Below are 14190 nucleotides of genomic sequence, written 5' to 3'. Positions count from 1 at the left end.
AATAAGCTGTTCTTGGTACTACTCAAAAATACTTGTTCAAGCTTGATTTCTTTCTAAAGAGCATTAGTTGAAAATATTGTTCAAATTTGATTATTTCCCTAAACAAAAGGCTAAGGAAACTGCATAATACATAAGTTTTTACTCGAACATGAAAAGTTTAACCTTTATGTTTTTTAAAACCTACCCATAATCTAGAGCATTCCTTTTGTTTTCTAGATTCTTGATAAGTTTTAAATGTGTGTCCTTCGTCTCAGACACGTAAATCAAGTCTTTAGTTTTGTAGAACAACATTCATGACATGAGTGTCTCTGATATTGATAACTGACTTCTGACAATACACATTTTCTAAACTCAATAGCATTCTTGGTCCAATAGCTTAATTCTTCCCTTCCAGTCACACTTAAAGACTCTTTTCCAGTATACTAACACTAGATATTTGTTACTCTTGTCCAGTTCCATGAAAAGTTCTGTTTGACATTCAGACCTAAAAATGTGGCCCAGCAATTCAGTTCAATTTATTTATTTGTTTATTTGTTTGCTATTATTTATGCCTACAGCACCTGATCTTCCTAGGTGGTCTCCCATCCAAGTACTAACCAAGCCCGACTCTGCTTAGCTTCCAAGATCAGACATCTGGGCTTGTTCAGGGTGGCATGGCCATAGACCATGGGCTGTGGCTCCACTGGGGTGTGAAGTCAGAACCTTCTGCATGTAAAGCAGACATGCTAACCACTACACTATGGAAACACCTCCCCCAGCAATTCAATTTAGTTCAATAACTAATAGACAGTTTCTTATTTCCCAAGAAATGTCTCCTAGACACTCTTCAGAATATAATGATAAATAGAACACAACCAAAGAAGCTCAAAGTTTTATCAACAGAGATAGAAAGTGAAAGAAGTAGGAAATAATAACTAAATAACAAGAATACAGTAATAGAAAAGTAATATGAAACAAAATGGGCTATATATCATAAGAAAGGTAGATATAAATGGTGTTGAAGTCTAAAAGAGGAAAAATGTTTACAGGGGAGGACCATAAAGCCTTCATAGAAGATATGGTGCTTAAAAATGGGAAGACTTTCAATAAGTGAATGTGAAGTACAACATAATCTAAGGTTTAGAAACCAGAAAATTATGACCAGGTTCAGCATGTTTCCAACCATTTGATAACATCACAGAATAAGGTAAGAGTGAGAGTTAAGGCTGAAGTAGTAGATTAAGGCAAAGTTTTGAAACCCTAAACTAAAAGTTTAGACTTTATTTGGAAGGCATAGTGGAACCAAACTCATCACCCTTTTCCTAAAAATAATTCATCCTTGTAAGACAGGTTAATGTTAACAAGTCATGCGATGTAAGAGATGGGCTAGAGGAAAGGAATCATGTGACAGAGAGAAAGCAAAGTCAAAAAAGGCAATGAGTAGAGGGAGAACAAAAGATGTGTGAAAATGTAAAATCATTGCGTGAGCAATGATAATCATCTATACACTAAGGAAAAGAAGAAAAAATAATCATTCCTTTTCAAACATTGTTAATGGATAAAAAATATTCTCTGAAAATAACAGTTGATGGTACTAATAACTCCTACAATATGAACAATCTCCATTTACTTTTATGAAACAGTTGTAATATTTTGCTTTGTAACGGTTTTAAAAATAGTTCTAATTCATCATTCCTTAAAAAAATTACACAATGATTATATTAACGGTATATAAGGAAGTGAGGCTCTAACATTTCAGAATTCTTTCCAATGCCTTATCTCATTTCATCCATATAACATAATCCTATGAGAAAGTAAAACATGCTCTTCTCTGACACATTTATGGAGGGTGAAAGTGAGTCCAAAATAAATTAGAGTGATTTGCCCATGGAAGTAGCAAGACAGTGGGCACTGACACTGGAATCCAGCTCAGTTAATTCCTACTCAAGCTTAGCCCTACAACAAATAATAAGACTACGCTAATATAGTTTCCACCACAAAGCAACTAAACTGAGATAGAGGTGGGGAATTAATGACAATCAGAATGGAAGATGTCAGTACTATGTGATTTTTGTTTTCACAGCGTTGATTTTCTTTACATGTACAATATAATCAGTCACGTCAGATATATGTTCAGATTCCCTAAACAATAGTTTATCAACGAATTCCACAACGACTTTGCTTAGCTCAACTAGAACGATCATTGATATACACATGTGGATATCAATCAGTGATGCCAATCAATCAATAAACTTTGGTTGAGTGCCTATGACATGCTAAAATAAAATAGTACTCAATGGAGGAGAGTAAGCAGAATGCATTGAATGATTTAAAAAATGATTAAAAAATTAAAAAACAAAAGAAATAGTGATAGAAACAAATTAGCAATACAAGGCAGTATATGGTACTACACATGATACAATCTAAATTTTCCTAAATTCAGTAGGAAAAAGAGAGAATTGATGGCTGTGGATTTTAGTGCAAAAGTCAAAAACCAGAGGAATAAAGCTCACTTCCACTGATGATGAAATAGACCATAAACTTAATCTTTCCAACAAGTTTCCTTAAAGACCTATAATCAACAAATGAGAGAGAGAGCTACAGTTCCCTCTCTCGATACTTTAAGCTTGCTAATTTCTCCTTCACAGCTTGCTTGCTTCTCTAAGGTCTTTATATTTTGTTATAATTGAGATTTTCTAACAGTGAAAAATAAATTGGGGTTACATCTATGAAAGTACTTGTAAATGGCTAAAAGAAGAGTGTGCTAACTGCTTCGGATGTCAGGACTTAAATAATTCACTGCACTTTGCTGGGAGGAAACTCTTCATGATAAATTGATCTCTTGACATTTTAAATACATCTCGTATACACCAGGCTGAAAAATCACAGAGACAACAGCTTTTATAGAGTTTTTTTTTTTTCGAGTAAACATTTCGGTGTCAACAAACTAAATACAGTTTTATATTTCAATAATAGAAACGAGAGCACAGAAGAATAATTTGGTCCAGGCTCCTGTGATACCCAGGAGTTAGTAACCTTTGTATATATGAACAATGAAGTGTAATATTCAGATGATTTCCAGCAGGACACTCTGAATGAGTTATGAGTGGGTCTGTGCAGGAGGTCAGGGGAAATGTTTCACACAGCTTGCCTGGTGTGACATGAGTCATGGTGCTGGGTAAATGATCAAATGTGCATACAGGAATTAGGAATTTTAGACACTGATCACCCCAGAACCTCTGATCCCCTCTGAAATGCTTTATTAAGCCCAAATCCCAGGGCTGGCTATAAAGCTCTGCCTAACAATCTATTCCTTCAGCAACTCAGGACTGATATGGAAGCTTAGATTCTACATAAGTCTAAATTAATCCCTAGCTGTAATCCCCAACTGGTTGATATACAACCTGGGAGTTTCAGCAACATGTTTGTATTAAGAAGCCACACAAATCGTAGTTTATCTGCCTGTCACCCTTCCTCATCGCAACAGAGTTCTTTTACATATACTTTTCAAGCTGCTTTGGATCAATGGGCGGCCCCCAAGCATGCAAGAAGCTTGATAGCATGGAGGTGCATGGAGCTGCTCCCTCACCACTGCAAACATGAAGCTGCAATCTGATTCACTCAGCTCTTGTTTGAATGCCCCTTTTCCCATGTTTTCACCAACAAACAACTGTTATTGGTGTTTTCCTTTCCTTGGGTTGGGGTGTGTGTTTTGCTTGTTTATTTTAGTCTTTCTCTTTCATGTTAAGGTGTTCAACATAAGACTAACATCCTTGGAAGTCTCTAGTTAAGTGTAAAGAGTTAAAATCTGATTGGATGCTTTATGAGCGGCAACATTTTGTGGAAATGCAGGTTTCCCCTGACCATTTCATTAGGGCTCCCAAATATCCATATATTTAGTGTTTTCCCTTGGACCAATTTGCCCAAGTAACAATGTTCTAATCATTCCTGTGGGATTACACCTGACTTCCATAATTCTGGAAGCTGAATGAAGGGAAGAGGCTGGGATTCTCACTGATCAGTATGTATACTTTTCCTTAACCCTTTATTCACCTGCCTTCATTGAGTCCCTCTGGCTCAATATCTCAGAAAAACAAACCTCTTATATACTACTAGAGTTCCTCCCCTGTCCCCAGATCTACTTTTTTCTTACGACCCAGCTAGAAACTACATTTCCCAATTTCCCTTGCACTAAGGTTCTGAGTGATTATTAGGTTCCCACAATTAGATTCAGTTGCCTGATTGGAGTGGCAGAAGGGAAGTCGATTCTATTTTCCTTTGGCAACTGACTATTAACACTGGCTATCAAGACTATAATTTTACAAGAGGACCCATTTTCTAGCTTCCTAAGTGTGAAGAAAGTGTCCCAGTGGCTTTTTCAACTGACTGGAATACATATTTTGGCATCCATTATTCAGTTTTCTGATATTCAAAGGCTGGTATGGCTGTGGCTCCAGAGGTGGGAGTTTCCCCGACTAGTCAATTTTATATTTTCGGTACATTATTTTAAGATATTCAGCTTGGAATCTGTTCTTTTATCTGTTGCATTGATTCTATAAGCATATCATTCCTTGTATTGAATTTTTCTGTTTAAAATATATGGAGTGGTTTCTACTTCTTGTATATTCTCTGGAGTTCCTCAAGTCATATGTTGAACCTTGTAGATTAATCCTTTAATTAGCTTTCTCTTTGTATCTGTCTGTCTGTCTGTCTCTCTCCATGTGTGTGTATAATGCTATTTAGGTTTAGAGCGAATATGTTTGCTTCTTATCTGTACCCTTTTCTGTAGGACCTGAGATTTCAGCTTTCTCCAATGTACTAAGCCAAATACCACTCATGTACACATTTTCCATCTGCTTGTCTTCCATTCAGTTCTTTTCCATTCCTTGTTATGTACATGCTGGAAGATTTGTATACTTTTTTTTATGGCTTTACTACCATTTCATTATTGTTTCAAAAGAGATTAATGATAAATTCAGGTGTTCTATCTGCTGGGTTAAATTAGAAGTTTCTGTTGTTGCTAATTATTCTCTGAACATCTTTTTGCTAAGGAATGTATTTGGACTAATTATAATGGAATTAGACACTATGTCTTAGAGTGTTGGAGAAGGATAACAGTTCTGAAAAATGAAAATGAAAAGATGAAGACTCCTTGTATTTTGTAAGTGTTCTGTAGTTCCTGATTTTTTCCTATTCATTTTCTTCTTTCTACCTGAGTGGAAGAAAAGAAGAAACTGTGCTTTGTATTTCTGCTTTGTGCTTCACTGCTCCAAGATCTGATGCAGTCTGAAGATAGGCCCAGTGAAACTATAGTTATTGAGTCAGGTAGGCAGCATAAAATCCTCTGAAATTTAATGATTCATTCTCTGAAAATAACACTTAAGTCCAAATAAGGAAAGTAAGAATCGAACTCACTATGAAATAAAACAGAAGAAGGAGCTCACCAAATTATTATGCATTTTAAGGTTACAAACATTTTAAGTTGCAAATTTCATGACAATTTTCTAAGATTATTTCCTTATGGGTTTTAAAATTCAGGCTAATGGATAAGTTATCAAAAAGAGATACTTTCCCTGTATGGTATCCTGAAATTTTAAGGCAAGAAGTCTTAGAGGCACTACTGTGACACCCCACCTCATTTCTTTCTGCAACTGCCCTGAGTTAACGGTTAATGGCAAATCATACTTACTATGGATTTCATAGTCAGAATACTTAGTGTTTGCTAGAGCATGTACATTCTGGCATGCATTTCCTGTTTGACTGCCAAAAGTAATGCTTGTTAAATTCTTGAATTTCGAAATGCTGAATAGCTAAAGATGATTCTACACCATTGGCTTCTGTGGACATTGTCAATTGTGACCTTTAATAGCCTAAAAACTCCATTTAACACACTAAATATCAATAGGATTTAAAATTCAAAACACTCAAAGATTTTATATCTACAGGCAGAACTTAAAAAATAGATGACAAATGAGGGATTATGAAAGATAACTATAATTAGTACTTATAAATTAAACAACTGCCTCACACTTTTTCACCACTGTGACCAAAATTCTTTCTTAAAAGTTAAGTCCATCACCATACTGATCTTTCTGTATAAAAGACAAGGGACAAAATAGAAAGAAGAAAATTGCACATTTATTTTTTTTTAAATGGACACTCTTTCATTGATTTCATTACAAATTAAAAAAAAAATAGGACCAGAATCAATTTTAAAGAATTTAATGTTTTATATTTTATGTATTCCTGAACCCAATCAGAAGTAGAATTATCCTAGATATGCTGTAAGGAGAACACAGAGTTTTAATGGCTTAGTTCAAAAGCGGGCAAATCAGAAAACAAAAGGCAAACATTTTTCTTTTGCTTCAAGAAAACTTTTTTACTGTTCTTTTTACCTCTTCTTGAAAAATATTTTGCAGCAAACATTCTTTACAAATTCCCCTAACATGCTGTTTCTCAGAAATACTAATTTTTGCAGAGAGTAACTATGGTAAGGTAGTAAATAGGGATGAGACAAGCGAAGAGGTTGGTAGGTAAACTCTAAATCTGATCTCTTACATTTTAGGTTCCTGATCCCATACAGGTGGCATTGGAGCAAATTAGCTCAAAGTACTGGTTAAAATCTCTGGTTCTCTCAATTTCCTTACAGAAAAAGAAAGATTTTGATCTAATTTATTTCAAAGATTATTTACATCTCTAACATTTAGTGGAGGTTGAGAATTTAGATACTAGTCAGATTATAGAGTGTCATAGAAAGCAACATGATCAAACATGTTAGTTTTAGACTTGCAAATCTGAAATAGTCTTAGGTAAAATCTTCAGAGAAACAGTTCTGTATTGGGTAGTATCATGAAAGCTGATTATAGAACAATTTTGATGTAGTAATGGGTGACTAATGCACAAGCATCTTTGTACCTTAATTAGAACCATGAAAAAGATTCTTAAATACAGTATTTAGAGCAGAAATTTCTCCTAGTGCAATTACACACACACACACAAAAACAATGAGAAGAACTAACTGACAAAAGATTAAAACTGTTTTAAATAAATATTTTATTTTGAAATAGTTTCAGATTTACAGAACTGTTGCAAAGATACTATGTACATTTGAATTCCCCTAAATTCTTTACTTGGTTTCCCCTAATGTTAATATTCTACATAACCCTAGTACATTTGTAAAACTAAGAAATTAATAAAAACATAATATTATTAACTAAATTATAGACTTTATTCAGGTTTCACTGCTTTTACACTGATGTCCTTTTTTGTTTCCAGAATTTGGTATAACATTTTTGGAAATAATCTAAACTTATCATTTTTTTTTTTCTAATTCATGAGGAAACAGAGGAAGAGATTATTCATGTGACTTCTCTAGGGCTATAAACTAACTAGTGGCAGAAGAGTAATGTGAATTTCAGTCTACAGATATCTTTTATTTGGTCATTCACTGATTTAATAATCCAGTAGCAGTTCTTAACACTTTCTGAATTATGGGAAACTTTGGAAATCTAAGGAGAGCGTTAGAAAAAACTTCCCAGAAAAGGACACGTATGAGTACGCACACAAGGTATGTCAGGAAACTCAAATACACTTACCCTAAGACTTACTTAAATGCTATGCAACATCCCATTAGCCCAATAGCACCATTTTTACCCATGTTCTACCTTGGATTTCTGTATCAGATTTTACTTGAATTGGTTCCACAGCCACAAAATGTCTAAAAATTATTTTTCTGCCAGGCCTTTTAAGCTAAAACATGAACATCTAAAAAAATTCAGAAAGTGTCCTTTATCTTTTATAATTGCAAAATAAACACTGACCTCTATGTCACCTGAAAGGGTGTCATTTTTTAAAGAAAAGAAAGAAAAATGTGGGTCAGTTTTCCCCCTTGCGTTAGATTATGTTCATTATCTTAGTAACTAATTTTCACTTTACCGCGATTCAGATAATGTAGAGAGTTTAGTCAAACTTGGCATTATTTATAAACATTATTATTTGTGGCCAATAAATAGCTATTACTTATATTCATAGAAATTCCTTTCTGTGTGAAATTAATGTGTCCTCTATAAGAACTATTGACATGAGCCAGATTATAATCAATCAAACCATTTAAAAGTCAATTACCAGACCGACTGTTTAATTTCCTATATACGAAATAAAAAATAACCATTATTATACAGTACTATATATATTTTTGCATTGATTTTGACAACTACTTTAAGCAATCAGACCTATATAAGTGAGCTAAAAGGTAAGTATGTACAATTTTTACTATAAAAATAACTGTAATATTATATTCTGATTCTAAAAGACTTCACTGTTATGATCTTAAATGTGCTGGTAAATACATGGAATGATCGAGGTGGGATACTGTAAAGGTCAAAAAATTAGGCTGGATTTATTTTTAAAAATTAGAAAGGTTTATAATTTCCAGTCCTTAGAATTACATTTTCTGGGGAAAATGCTACTTTGTACAGCAGGGAGACAAAAGAAGAAAGAGCAAAATCAAAATGTCTAAATGAGTAAAATATCTCACTCTATTTTGCTAGATGTGACTTTTATTGGCACATTTAAAAGGGTAATATTAATGTTGCCATCTGGAAAAACAGAAATATAACTCTTGAGGAATAGCTCAGGTTTTCCTCTTGGGAAACTATGAAGTCATTTGTCTTTACTGATTATTTTTCTTTTGTAAAATATATTGCCTACTATTTTGGTGCTTCTATAAAGGCTAAGATGATCAATAAAGTCACTTAAAAAGACTGATAGGACAGTCTTTTAATCAACCCGAATACTTTTTATTTTCTTTAAATATTAAGTCACTCGTACAGATGAGCATTTTGTTTTTTTAAAAAACAGGAGGTTACAAGTAAACTACTAAACAGAAATTTCCTGAAGTTTTTTGGATATCTTTCCCCATATTAAGTATAGGAAGACAAGAATTTACGTATAGTATCTCAGTGTTGTATATTGACAAAGGAATAGAAGCAGATTTTCTAGCTAGTTTTTAACTAGAATTTATAACTTTACATGCAAAGAAAAATATACCTAAAAAACTTCATGTTTCTTCTATTACTCCATGCACTCCATATACTAGAAAGATGCATTCCTCTAAATTGTCTGTGAAGTAAAATTCTGAATAGCAAACCTCTATTCCCAGTAACTTTTATTATTTGCATTAGATACAAAATGTTTTAGCCTCACAGAAACAGAAAACGATTTTCTGTTTAACCTGGAAGCCTCTATTTGCCACAGCTTTGTCATATACACTTGTGTTTAGATCCAGAGTTAGAGATACTGATATGGTTAGAAATATAGAGACACCAATTAATTATTTTAGGAAGAACATACCTCTTCTTTATTACCTTGAGCATAAGAACTCCAGGATAGCAAAAGTGCAACCTGGACATATTTATATGTACAGAAACAGAAAAGGAGATTAGTGGACATTTGGTCCTGTCTAAAATGACCATGGAAATATCTGGCCCATGCCAAAGGTCCTTGATATTTGGTCCTGTCCAGTAGTCCATAACACTTATTGATATTTTTTGTTTATAGGATTAATACATAAAAAAACACTGTCATGTTTTATTAGTCCAATAATTGTGTTGTGGCTGTTTTGCCAATGATAACCCTTCTTGCCTCTATAGCCTAGCTGGTAACTGCACATGGAGTCAAATAGATGCATTGGCATGGACCAAATGTCTCTGAGGGTGTTTTGGAAGGGACCAAATGTCCTGCAACAAGAAAGGAACAGAATCTCCCTTGCTTGCTCCCTACCACTCTCTTTACCATTCTCTAGCAGAGTCTTTGTTATGGACTTAATGTTTGTGTCCTTGCAAAATTCACTTGTGGAAACCCTACCCCTCAAAATGAAGGTGTTAGAAGGTACAGCCTTTGGGAAGCAGCGAGAATTAGATGAAGTCATGAGGGAGGAGCACTTGTTTCCCCTCTCTTTTTCACTGTGTGAGGATACAAGAAGTGAGCTACTTGAAAGCTACAAAATGTCTCTCACCAGAAAACGACCATGCTGGACCATGAACTCCAACTTCTAGCCTCCACAACTGTGAGAGATATATTTCTATTGTCTATAAGCCACCCCAGTCTATGGTACCTTGTTAGAGCAGCACGAAATGACTACTTCAGTCTTGTAGCAAGTTTGTCCTTTCAGGAATCTATATCTTTAGTTCCAGTAAAAATCCTTTAGAAGCCAGAGCACTCATCTTGCAAAAGTCTTTTTCTTTCAAAGATTTTTATTTTTATTTTTTACATAATTGATACATTAAAAAGAAAAAGTATGCTTAACTCACAGGCTTGTTTTGCTTTTCTCATTTTATAGTTGATCTACTTCTGGACTTTTCAGAATGCCTATTTTTCATTCACTGTGAAAGGCCCATCTTCTGTTAAAACTAAGTTGCCTTCTAAGAGCTGCTATATAAACAGTTCACCAGATCAGGGGATGTACAATGGAGCAGGATAGGGTAGTGGTTAAAGTGCAAAGATGAGCTAGTATAAGTAGGATTGGGACTATAGTTCTAGGCAGATTTAACCCTTCTACTTTCCCCTTCTAGGTGGAATAATGACCCCACTCTCGAAAAATATATCTATTTCAGAATCCCGGGAGCCTGTTAGCAAAGATGTATTAAGGTGCAGATGCAATAAAGGTTGCTAATCAGCTGACTTTAAAATAGGAAAATTATCCTGGATTGTCCAATGGACCTGGTGTAATCACAGGGTCCTTAAAAGTAGAAGAGAACGGCAGAAGACAAGAATCAGAAATAGACATGACAATGAAAGCAGTGTCAGAGGAATGCAACATAATTGGCTTTGTAATGGAGGAAGGAAGTCATGAGCCAAGGAATACAGGTGTTCTCTAAAAGCTGGAAAAGGCAGAAAACAGATTATCTTCTAGAACTTCCTGAAAAGAATGCAGCCCTGATGACACCTCGATTTTAGTCCAGTGAAACCCATATGAGACTTCTAGCCCACAAAAGCGTGAGATAATAAATTTGTGTCATTTAAGTCACAAAGTCTGTGGTAATCTGATGAGCATATATGTAATTATGTACCTTCACTTAAATTTGGAGATTTTTTTTCCTTTTGAGATTTATTTTCTTTCAACCTTAAATATTACATACACATACCAAAAATTAAATAGCTGCAAAGTGCTCAACAGCATCCTTAGTCTGGAGCTTCACATTATCAAAAGCTTAGAAAACTTGTAAACCTCTGGGTCTGTCCGCGAGGGCGGAGACCCCATGCAGGCCACCTCTCTGATCGAGCCTGCAGTTTTGCAAGCTAAGGGCTGACAGGAGGCCCGGTGCTCATGGAAGAGGGCTGGCTTGCCTTGTGCAGTGAGCTACAGGCCACCTCCCAGCGTCAGCAGTATTTCAAAGTAGGAGGGGCGAAGTGCCTGGAGAGGCCTTAGCGCTTGCCCAGGCCTGGGGTGTGCTGCTGCTCCCGCCTCCTGGGGTCCTGGGAGTGACTGAGCAGGGAGCAAACACTGGCTTCAGGTCAATTTGGCTTCAAGAAAATAGTTTTATCACGTGATTATTATTTAGTCATCCATAAGATGCCTTTGCTAATAAAAATTTGTAGAAATAAGCTGTTTATTAGCTCAGTACTGAGTGATAGCTCAAAATGCCTTTGCCCAAATTACCAAACCCACTGTTTCTTTGGGATTGCCAAATGAGGTCTGTAATTCAACTATCACACATCATTCAACATGCCTAAACTTATAAAATACAAGACTCGCTTCAGGAATAAGATAGTCTTCCTTCATGGAAAGAACAGAATGAAACAATAAATGAATGTCTACTATATTCCACATATTAGGAACTTTATAAACATATTTAATCCTAACAATACTCTTCTGAAATAGGTACCAATTTCTCAAAAATGAGAAAACTGGGCCCAAAGAAATTAAGTGGCTAAACTTCACAGACAATAAATTTTAAAGTCTGGATTCCAACCCTGGCACTCTGATCCTGGAGCTTGTGTACTTAGCCACTACCCTATTTTGCCCCATTGTACATCCCCTGATATAGTGAGCTGTTTATATAGTAGTACTTAGAAGGTAAGCCGGTTTTAACAGAAGAAGGGCCCTTTTTAGTGAATGGAAAGGGTATTCTGAAAAGTCCAGAAGTATATTAACTATAAATTGAGAAAAGCAAAAATGTTAAGTTTGAGGAAAATTTCACAACAACGTAATTAAAGTCTTTCTGCATTTTTAGTTAGCAAGTAGCGAGGAAATAATTAATGATTTGCTCAGGCAAATAATTAAATTATTCTTGCCATTTCCAAGTTTGCTGAAACTGTCCTTAATATAAGCAAGTATTTCAGTTTCACAGATCGGTAGCTTGATATTAAAAGACGATTGTCTATAATGTGTGCATTATTTTAAAATTTGGATGAGTGGGAACAAAGATGGATGGGTAAGCATCACATTTATTGAAGAAAAATCAAACTCAAAAAATTCAAAACTCATTAAAGATTTCTGTTTGTCCAGAAATAAAACTAGCAACAAAGTGATCTGGGAGAAGAGGAAATGGTCTTTGGGCATTACTGCATGCAACAAGATGACTCACACACTTAATCTAAATAAATGAAGATCATCATATAAAAGTTATGGCCCTGATTTTAAAATAGTTCTCTGTGTCAAAATGAATTTTGAGAAAATAACATCTGATCATTTCAACTCTAAACCTATAGGAAACTCAGTTATTCATATCATATAAAATGTAAAGTAACCTAACTTATGTAATGACAGGTAAGTAATGTTCATGGAAACACACTTTGTAATAATTAAATAGGAAAAAAAAATAAGTGTTCATCAATAGAGGAATAGATGGATAAAAATTAAAATATAGTGTAGTCATACACTGGAATGTTGTATAGTAATTAAAATGTTAAACTAAAGATATATGTCTCAACATGGATAGATCTCAAAATATGAAATTTAAAAAATTAGAGAAAGATGCATACAGTGAAAAACCACTTACACAAATTAAAACGTGTAAAGTAAAACTGCATATTTTATGGATATATATGAGAAATTTAATGTATAAAATAATAGACTTTTAAACACACCAATTCATGAGGGTATTTGTCATAAGAAAGTGAGGAACATTTTTTTTGATAAATAATAAGCAAATATAATAAAGTGTTAAACTCCAGTGAAGAGATTTAGATGGGGATTACATTAAATCTGTATAATGCTTTACATAATATGATTATTTTAAATATGTTGATTCTTCTAACCCATCAAAATCTCATCGACATTTTTTTAAAGAAATAGAACAAAAAAATCATCAGATTTGTATAGAAGCACAAAAGACCCCGAATTGCCAAAGCCATCCTGAGAAAAAAGAATGAGGCTGAAGGCATCACTCTGCCTGACTTCAAATGATACTACAAAGTGACAGTAATCAAAACGGCATGTATTGGCAGAAAAACATGAACATGACCAGTGGAACAGAATCAAGAGTCCAGAAGCAAATCCATATTTATACGGGCAAATAATTTTTGACAAAAAAGCCAGAAACATATAGTGGAGAAAGGAAAGCCTCTTCCATAAATGGTGCTGGGAAAGCTGGAAAGTTATCTGCAAAAGAATGAAACTAGACTGTTGTCTATCACCACACATCAAAATTAACTCAAAATGGATTAAGAGCCTGAAGATAAGACCTAAAACAATAAGATGCATAGAAGAACATAGGAACTAAATTCAAGGACCTTGGACTTAAAGAGGATTTTATGAATTTGACCTCAAAAGCTAAGAAAGTAAAAGTAAAATAGATGAATGGGATCACATCAAACTAAAAAGCTGCTCAGCAAAAGAAACCATCAAGAAGGTAAAGAGACAACCATCCAAAATATACAAAGAATACATACAACTCAATAGCAACAAAAAAGCGAACGATCCAATCAAAAAATGGGCAGAGGACCCAAACAGACACTTCTCCCTAGAGGACATAGAAATGGCCAACAAATATTTGAAAAGATGCTCAACATTGCTAGCTATTAGGAAAATGCAAATCAAAACCACAATGAGATACCATCTCACATTTGTTAGAATAGCTATAATCATTAGGACAAGTAACAATGAATGTTGGAGAGGATGCAGAGCAAAAGAAACCCTCGTATACTGTTGGTGGGACTGCAAATTGGTACAGCCACTTTGGAAAACAATATGGAGGTTCCTCAAAAAGC

At 34.6% G+C, this 14190-nt stretch overlaps 1 protein-coding gene and 1 pseudogene across 1 annotated transcript in view; both read right to left on the bottom strand.

The window, feature by feature from the left end:
- Positions 1-14190, bottom strand: part of GUCY1A2 (guanylate cyclase 1 soluble subunit alpha 2) — a 239212-nt gene that overhangs the window by 14064 nt on the left and 210958 nt on the right. The gene's annotated exons all lie outside the window — the stretch shown is intronic.
- On the bottom strand, positions 549-665 carry LOC118603094 (annotated as a pseudogene).

This window comes from Rousettus aegyptiacus, unplaced genomic scaffold, assembly GCF_014176215.1.
Source record: "Rousettus aegyptiacus isolate mRouAeg1 unplaced genomic scaffold, mRouAeg1.p scaffold_m13_p_5, whole genome shotgun sequence".
Classification (NCBI taxonomy): domain Eukaryota; kingdom Metazoa; phylum Chordata; class Mammalia; order Chiroptera; family Pteropodidae; genus Rousettus; species Rousettus aegyptiacus.
Note: the sequence above shows the minus strand (reverse complement) of the source record. Positions and strands in the feature narration are given on the sequence as shown.